Source organism: Bufo bufo, chromosome 4, assembly GCF_905171765.1.
Source record: "Bufo bufo chromosome 4, aBufBuf1.1, whole genome shotgun sequence".
Lineage (NCBI taxonomy): Eukaryota > Metazoa > Chordata > Amphibia > Anura > Bufonidae > Bufo > Bufo bufo.
The window spans coordinates 126,040,102-126,050,157 of record NC_053392.1 but is presented as its reverse complement, the minus strand read 5'-3'; positions in this window follow the sequence as shown (position 1 = coordinate 126,050,157).

Sequence of the window (10,056 nt, the reverse complement as noted above, 5' to 3'; positions counted from 1 at the left end):
CTGTTCCTAAACCATTTCAGTGGTGTTTCCATCAATTTCTGACCTTTTCTTGTGAACCAGACACCCTCCACTCTTCAGAGCAGCGGGTGCCTGGTAGGGGCGGACTGAGAACCCTCAGGGCCCCCGGGCAAAATAAATCAAGGGCCCCCTTTCAGGCCCCACCCATGTTCTGCTGCAAGCCCTACCCTTGTCCCGCCTCCATGCCCCGCCTCCAGCCACACCCTACACAATCTTAAATGTGGATGACACACTGTTATGGGGGGATCTGTGGATGACACACTCTTATGGGGGATCTGTGGGTGACACACTGTTATAGGGGGATCTGTGGATGACACACTTTTATGGGGGATCTGTGGATGACACACTTATGGGGGATCTGTGGTTGACACACTGTTATGGGGGGATCTGTGGATGACACACTTATGGGGGATCTGTGGATGACACACTTATGGGGGATCTGTGGTTGACACACTGTTATGGGGGATCTGTGGATGACACACTTATGGGGGATCTGTGGATGACACACTTATGGTGGATCTGTGGATGACACACTTTTATGGGGGATCTGTGGATGACACACTTTTATGGGGGATCTGTGGATGACACACTTTTATGGGGGATCTGTGGATGACACTCAACCACTCTCAAACCCAACTGGTCAAACTTGTTAAATGGATCCCAAACACAATAATAACACCCCCCACCCCCTCCAACACTTAATTAACCCCTTCATGGCCTAAACTTTTTTTCCAAAGCAGAACACACAGCTAAATGGGGCTGGGTGGGCTGGCAAGGGAGGGGTTAATAACAATAAGTGATGGATCATGGAGGATCATCATCGCCCTGGAAAATGTTGCTCGGTCTTACTTTGCTGGTCTTTGCTCGGGGATAAAATGCAAAGCTGTTTTCTGGATTATCCCACAGGGCCATGATCCTCCATCACTTATTGTTATTAACCCCTACCTTGCCAGCCCACCCAGCCCCATTTAGCTGTGTGTTCTGCAGCAGCAAGGGAGGGGTTAATAACAATAAGTGATGGAGGATCATGGCCCTGTGGGATAATCCAGAAAACTGCTTTGCATTTTACCCCCGAGCAAAGACCAGCAAAGTAAGACCGAGCAACATTATCCAGGGCGATGATGGTCCTCCATGATCCATCACTTATTGTTATTAACCCCTCCCTTGCCAGCCCACCCAGCCCCTTATGGAAACAAGTCAAGTAATAACCTAAAGGACCTCAATGAATCATTGGGGTGGGGTCAATCCAAGTGGTCCAAGTCCAACATGTGTGTAATGGAGGGGCGAGGGCACTAGGGCAGCTGGGCAGGCTTCCACAATTCTTTCCAGATGAGATTCGATTCCAGTCCGTCCCAGTCCCACTCCCAGAGGCCAGAACAGAAGTTCCCGCCACCGCTCCTGGCTGCAAGCCTGCAAACCAACCAGAATTGACTGTGTCTGGCAGTGGCAGGCAGGCTGCGGCGCGCTAAATGTAAAGGTGGCGTCAGGCAGCGGACAGCGTCTGACATTACCTGCCGCTGCGCAGCTACGTTACTCTGCGCAGCGGCTCAGACTTTTAAAGGGGAATGCAGCCGGAGCCGGTATACCGTCCACAGCTATAATACGGAATTCACGGGAATCAGCTTAATTGCCCCCCTCTAGCGACGCAATAAAGTTCAACTCAAGTGAAGTCACTGACTAATGGGCGGAAAATAAAAAATAAAAAATAAAAAATAATAAATAAAATTATTATTTTTTTAATTGGAACTGGCCGGGCCCCCCCCCCCCCCCGGGGTCCGGGCCCCTTACTGGGGTATCGGCTGTACCGACGTGATGGCGGCCCTGGGCAATAGGCATTAAACAAGAGAAATCCTCTGCGATCCTCTCCCTCTCTGTACTCACAAACTCAGTAGCAGACAGGCCGGGCGGCAGCGCAACTCAGTGACGTCACGCGCCTGCTCCTCCCACTTTATGAATGAAGCAGGCGGAGCAGGCGCGTGACGTCAGTGAGTTACGCTGCCGCCCGGCCTGTCTGCTACTTAGTTTGTGAGTACGGAGAGGGAGAGGATCGCAGAGGATTTCTCTTGTTCACATATGAATATTAGTATTACAGTGAGCGGGGCCCGGTGTAATAGAATACAGTGAGTGCATCGGGCCCCGCTGCCATTACCAGGCCAGCATAACATTCGGAATCGGGGCGCTGGGCATAACACATTATTATTCTGCGGCGGGTAGAGCACCCGAGCATCCCGAGGTGTTCTACTCATGCACCCGAGCACTTTGGTGCTCGATCAACACTAGTTGTAAGTAGTGATCCACCCATTCTCCTAATTGCTCCCCCAAACTCCTTATTCCCGACACTATAGGTCGCATCGGGGGAGGAAAGATTTTGTTTATGTATTTTGGGGAGCGAATGGAAGATTGGTACCACAGGTCTTTACACCATGAGGTAATCCCTGTTTTTTACATCCAGTACTCCCATAGAAACTCCTTCATCCAATATTTTACCCAGGGCTAAACCAAACTCCCTAGTGGGATCTGCTTTTAAGATCCTATATGTAGAGGAATCAGTGAGTAACTCCTCATTGCACTTCTTGTAGAGGCCTGCATTTAAATTCACAGTGCAGCCTCCCTTGTCTGATTTCCTTACTATTAGGCCTGCGTCCCGGATTTGCTCCGGATGCGTCGCATGTGCATTGACCGCGCGAGTAGGTTCCGATGTTCAGTTTGCAATTTGCACGCACGTGCACAATTTGCACGCACGTGAGAAAAAACTGAATGTGGTACCCAGGCCCGAACTTCTTCACTGAAGTTCGGCTTTGGGTTAGCTGTTCTATTCATTTTATTATTTTCCCTTATAACATGGTTATAAGGGAAAATAATAGTATTCTTAAAGGGTTTCTATCACTTCGTTTCACCTATTTAGCTTTCAGACACTAGCGATCAGCTAGTGTCTGCTTTATCTAACCATCCTAATATAAGAGCTTATTGTCCTGCCGTTTAGCTAAAAAAATAACTTATATAGATATGCAAATGAGCCTCTAGGTGCTATGGGGGCGTGATTAGCACCTAGAGGCTCCGTCTACCTTAACAAACTGCCGCCGCCCAGCGCGTCCCTCCAGCCCGCCCATCTCCTCCGGAATGCGATGCTCCTCGTATTCGGCGCATGCGCAGTGAATATCTGATCGCTTCCCTGCTCAGACATCTCCACTGCGCCTGCGCCGATGACGTCATAGTGCTCCGAGGAACAGGCGCAGTGGAGATGTCTGAGCAGGGAAGCGATCAGACATTCACTGCGCATGCGCAGAACAGAGACGCGCACGGAGAGGATCGCTTCAGCTGGAGATGGGCGGGCTGGAGGGACGCGCTGGGCGGCGGCAGTTTGTTAAGGTAGACGGAGCCTCTAGGTGCTAATCACGCCCCCATAGCACCTAGAGGCTCATTTGCATATCTATATAAGTTATTTTTTTAGCTAAACGGCAGGACAATAAGCTCTTATATTAGGATGGTTAGATAAAGCAGACACTAGCGGATCGCTAGTGTCTGAAAGCTAAATAGGTGAAACAAAGTGATAGAAACCCTTTAATACAGAATGCTTACAAAAATGTGGATTGAGGGGTTAAAAAATAAAAAAAATTAACTCCCCTAATCCAATTGTTCGCGGAGCCGGCATCGTCTTCTTGCTTCTTCTTTCAGGACCTGCCAAAGGACCTTTGATGTCGAAATCTTCTGTCTTCATTCAGCAGGACCTGCGCTGACATGGTGAACGCGATTACGTCCTCAAAGGTCCTTTGGCAGGTCCTGAAAGAAGAACATGCCGGCTGCGCGAACAACAGGATGAGGCGAGTTAATTCTTTTTTCTTTTTTAACCCCTAAAGCCAAATTTTAGTAAGCATTCTGTATTAGGAATGCTATTATTTTCCATTATAACCTTGTTATAAGGGAAAATAATTCAGTAAATTGACTTTTATCAATTTACTTACATCATCTCCTAGCAACCATGCGTGAAAATCGCACCTCCTCCGCACTTGCTTGCGATTTTCACGCAGACCCATTCATTTCTATGAGGCCTGCGTTGCGTGATGTATCATGTGACGGACCATGTGATGAGCGCAGTGACGTCACCACAGGTCCTTTTCCTCCTGCACAGCAAAGAAGAAGAAAGAAGAGAAGCTGGGCTGCGCGAACAAGTGGATTAAGGTGAGTTAAATTATTATTATTATTATTTTAACCCCTCCAACCCTATTTTACTAAGCATTCTGTATTAAAAATGCTATTATTTTCCCTTAAAAGCATGTTATAAGGGAAAATAATAATGATCGGTCCCCATCCCGATCATCTCCTAGCAACCATGCGTGAAAATCGCACCGCATCCGCACTTGTTTGCGGATGCTTGCGATTTTCACGCAGCCCCATTCACTTCGTGAAAAACGCACAAAATAGAGCATGCTGCAATTTTTTTTCACGCAACGCACAAGTGATGCGTAAAAATCACCGCTTATGTGCACAGCCCCATAGAAATGAATGAGTCCGGATTCAGTGCGGGTGCAATGTGTTCACCTCACGCATTGCACCAGCGTGGAAATCTCGCCCGTGTGAAAGAGGCCTAATAGATGAGTCTGTAAGTCCATGGCTGATAAGAGGAGGATGGAGATTATGCATTGTCACATACCATTATGAGGAGAAGTAAGCTGGACATGAGGCCTCACTATATGTGCTTATGTAAAGAGACACCCGTGGTGACTCTACATGTATCCAAATTTCATTATTTCTAAAAGTCGCTATTAGAAGTATACATGTATCACTTTCAGTTTACTTGCCGTTGGTGGAGATAGTTGAGGAGGAGTAAGATCTTGCTTGCTAGATGTTCAATTGTAGTGTTCCTCTTCTGCTTCGACACACAGAAGCTGGCTTGCAAGATGGGGGAATGCCAGCAGGTAGTTGCTTGGAAATCCTTCCGTGTCACGTCACACTATCCTACGAATACCTGTAAGATCCACAAACATTCTGCCACTTTTCAGAATATTCAGATTCTTTCATCAGGGATAGTTATGGGCACTTGCCTTAGTTATTATATAGGCATCCGGTTTCCATAGTGCCATGTTTTCTCCAAATAAATCGTCATATCACTATAACTGCACTCAGACTATCAGAGCCTCCATTCAATCAGTTCCTCTGCCTATATTCAATGTCAACATGTGTTTTTTTAATACTTCTTCTGTTGTTTAAAACATGCATGATGTGTATATTAGGTCTACAACCCTCCCTATTGCATCTGCTAAAAAAAAATCATATATCTATCTATCTATCTATCTATCTATATATATATATATATATATATATATATATAAAAACACAAAAAAGTAGCAGCACACTACTGAATGCACTAAGACTGAGTGAACAGGGTCAGATACATGACTCCAATACTTACTATTAAGCAGGGAAGAAGCTCTTAGCGCATATTATTGATCAAAAATATGTCGGGCCCATCTACCAGATGTCAAGGTAGCTTCTTATCAGATGGGACCTACGCTAACTTGGAGTGTCCAGCTCCATTGTTACTCTGATTAAAAGCACCAGGGGGTAGGGTGGGCGGGGAGTGCTAAGTTCCAAAGAGGATGTTTATTCCTCTATTATATACACATACAGAAAAGCGGAACAGCACCTCCAGAGACAATCGCAGGTGCAAGCTACCAGGCAACAATGTAGAAAAACAAAAAAAGTAGCAGCACACTACTGAATGCACTAAGACTGAGTGAACAGGTAAATGTGTGAACAGGGTCAAATACATGACTCCAATACTTACTATTAAGCAGGGAAGAAGCTCTTAGCGCATATTATTGATCAAAAAATATATATATAGTAAGGGATCGTCTCTTATGCGGCGGTCATTCTCACAGACTTCGCTACTGACACGTCAGATTGAAGTCCAAACAATGCTTTATTTTCAAGCACATCAGCACAAAACAGCAACCAAAACATAAATCAAAAACATAAATCCTCAGCAGTCTGGCCACTGACTAAACAGTCTTTCCCTCTCTATTGAGATTTAGATCTATCACCCAGCTCCCCAAAACACATCACCAGTGCTTACCCCACACACAGGGTTAGAGGGTCCCTGCTCCCACAGGCCTCGACACAACCTGCTCCTTTCCCAGACTGGGAGCCACACCCAAGTCCAGCAGCAGGATTAAATAGCATCCCTGGACATGGGCATATTCCAAAATCCCAGACTGGATCATGGGGAACAGGCACCCACCAAGCACATTGCCTGTTCCCAGTAAAAGCCCGCCCAGACTAGCTGGAGCCAGCTAAGCTAACTATCTTGGTGTCCAGCAACTAACTTAGTGGCCACCTATATCTAGGGCCTTTACTCCACCAAGGCCGGGCCCCTTGGTGACACAATCCTGGTGCAAACAACACCCCTTTTCCACGCTTCCCCGGGACTTTACAGCACCCATCACTATTCACATTGCCACAATATATAAATACAGAAAAGAAGATAGAATCCAGCTTCCCAATAAAAACGGTAGCCTTTAAGCGATAAAAACTCCCATGTACAGATACTCTCTCATTTTCCCCTTTTTGGATCGATACATCAAGATCCTTACTCATGACACTAAGAATGTGTGTAACCCACACTAAAATACCAGCACTCCTCCAATCAAAGTTGGAGTATCACATGTTTGCAACTGCCCAGCTGGAAGATCCTGAAAGTTTCTCTGCTAAGCAGTTTTTTCTTATGGTCACCCCCTCTAATTGAGCGGTGACTCACTCCACCCCCTGCACTAAAAATGTGGAGACATCTCCTTTATGAACAGTTGCAAAATGCAAAGTTGCTGCAAATACATTTCTAGTCTTGTAGTGTAGAATATCAGAGATATGTTTTCGTATCCTAGGTTTGATCTCATTACTGGTATACCCCACATACTGTACAAAGCATTCCTTACATGCTATAAACAGCATAATCAGCATTGCAGTTAATGTATTGTTTGATCTGATATTGTTTATGATTGGCTGCTGAAATGATCTCCTGAGTAACTGTCATATATTTGCAGCATATGCATCTATTATAGCCGCACTTGAAAATACCTTTATGTATAACAGAACAGATTATTTAATAATGGCACAGCAAGAGAATTAGATAAACATGCCTATATATTAGAAAGTCTGTTGACAATGAGTATAATACACAGTAAGTCTATGTATAACAGAACAGATTAAGTATAAATGGTGCAGCAGGTGAACAAGATGCACAGGGTGATTACACTCAGCCTGCACTGTCCCTGCAGTCTCCCTATGCTCTCCCTATACTCTCCCTACCAGTGTCTAAAAACTCTCCTTACGATCTCCCTACACTGTCCCTTCACTCTCCCTATCCAATATTCCAATTAAAACCTTTCAGAAAAACTGTCCCTAGCGCTTGCCACGTTTCTCCCTAAGATCACAGTGAAATCGAACACCACGCGGGATGCTTTTATAGGGCTGTGACATCACAGGGGTCGGCTATCTGTGGACTCTCTGGCTGCAAGACATTATGGATGATTTCGCATTCCCGGGCTTCTTACTTTCACTTTGTAACAGGTGTAGCCGCCAGTTTAGGAAAAAATGATTTGTTACCACGAAGTGCGAGGAAATTCGGATTTGGTGCAAATCTAATTTTTTCCTCATTCATATCGTCCCGAATCGTGGGCTTTGAACAGGACTTTACAAAGAGGCAAACCCCTCCCCCTCGATCACGGGTACCATCAACAAGGGTACATACCCATGCTTATCCTGCGCACTATGTGATAACGTTACCAAATGCCCCACCTTTTCGTATCCCACTACCGGTAGAATATATAACATAAATGGATACTTCTCACGTCTTACCAGTTATGTTATTTACCTAATCAAATGTCCATGCTGATTGGGATACGTTAGTGAGACTACCCAAAAAATCGAAGATTTCCCAACACAAATCCAACATACGTACCCAAAAAACAAATGCCCCTCTGGTTCAACACTTCATGAAATATAAACATGCCGTCAGTCAATTGCGTTTTCAGGTCATTTACTGGATACCCTCTTTGAGGTGGGGTGGTAACCGTGAGCGGCAGTTACAGGAGAGAGAGATGGCATGGAACCTAATGGACTCAATAAAGATTATTGTATAGATTAATGGGAGTTGCAATTATGCTAAAAAAAAATTCACGTATGAACTCCATCTAATATATTTTTTTGCTTTCCCCCACAGGGCCTGAGCCGAATAAAAACTGGTGGCGACACCTGTGAAGCACGCCCCACGGTCCATGTATTTCCTCCATACTCTGGTATTGGTCGCTCTGAGAGAATTGTGAATAATATAGTATTAGTACCAATTCAGCCTGCCACACACAACCACCGCAGTCTAACCTAAAGTCCGTCACCCTGACGTCACTGCCCTGTTATTACATGGCTTCTCTCATTCCCCCTAGTCTGAGTGCACTTGCGCGCGCCTCCTCTCTTATTTGGGCTTCCTTTCCCTCAACTAATATGGCTCCCACGTACATCCTGTGCCTCAATACGCCTGCACACGCCACAGGCAATACATATACGGCTATATCCACTCCCTTCTTCTGCCGGCCCACTCACTGGGCCTGCCCTCCTTCTTTCCTGCCCGACCCGCTCCCTGCGGGCGGTATTCGAAGGGCTAATAAATGTGCGCGCCAACATCATGCGCCTGCGCCATTCTCCACCAACCAGAATCGCCCCCTGCCTATTTAACATGGCGCCCTACACATCCCATCAGCGCCGACTCTTTATTTGGTCCAGTGGACACTCTTCTGGTAAGCCTATTTTACCCCTATCACTGCAGGCTGTTCTTATGTGGCGTCGTCCGACCTTTCTCTCGTGTGTCTGTTTAAACCTGTGCCATATTCTGCTTTACTCTTTATTGCTTGCTATAAAGCTCTCTCCAGTTATCTGTCCCTCCACTATTGTTCTCTAAATTATGTTTCAGCATTACAGTGCCCCCCGGTGGTCACTTTTTACTCTGTCAATCAGATGTACCATGTGATAAAATTACTGATGAGATTTATTGATGAGAATTACTGATGAGATGTACTGATGAAATTTATACTGATGAAATGTATTGATGAAATTTACGGATGAATATGTAAAGATGAAATTTTCTGATAAATACTTACCGGTGAAATTCATTTCATGAAACCCATGGATCCGTGACATGATCCATCATGTTAATATTTGTATAACTACGGGGGGCGGAGCTAGCGCCTGACTGTGATGGCAGCTTAGTCGGGAGCTCTCCGTACTAGATTCTGCATAGCACCAGCTAACGCAAGCTAACAACCGGAGAAATGGTCAAGATTGGACAGCCTAGGTCTGGTGATTCCTCCAGCACCAACAAGTCCGCTAATTCAGGCGGTGAAATGGCTAAATTTATCCGAAAAGCAGCCGCCACTGTGGCGGCGCGGGAGCCCAAGATGGCGCTGACACCCTTGCTTAAGGCTAGTGAGCGCGCCACTGATCTCTCTGAAGGGGAGTCGGATAATGATGATACTCACAGCAGGACTGCAACAAACGCTCAGCAAAGCCATGGAGCCAATTATGAGCGAACTTACTGCGCTCCGCCATGATATCCTGCATGTGGGAGATAGAGTGATATCCTGCATGTGGGAGATCGAGACACATCAAGCTGCGATATTAGCCCACCAAACAGCTACTGCATCCTCCCTACAGAAATGCCACACTCATCTTAATGACCTCCAAAGTGCCCTGGAGGATCAGGAGAACCGAGGACGTAGAAATAACCTAAGGTTCAGAGGGATACCTGAGACGATCCAAGCTACGGACATCCCAGCCACAGTGCTAGCTCTATGCAAGTCTTTATTGGGCCCAGATCAACAGGCTGATATTACCATCGAACGTGCCCACAGAGCTCTGCGGCCTAAACCCAAACCCTCTGAGCCCCCCAGGGATGTAATTTGCAGATTCCTAAATTTCCAGGTTAAAACAGCAGTACTGGAGGCAGCCAGGAACCAGGAAAACGTAACATGCGAAGGATCGCCAGTCTCGGTT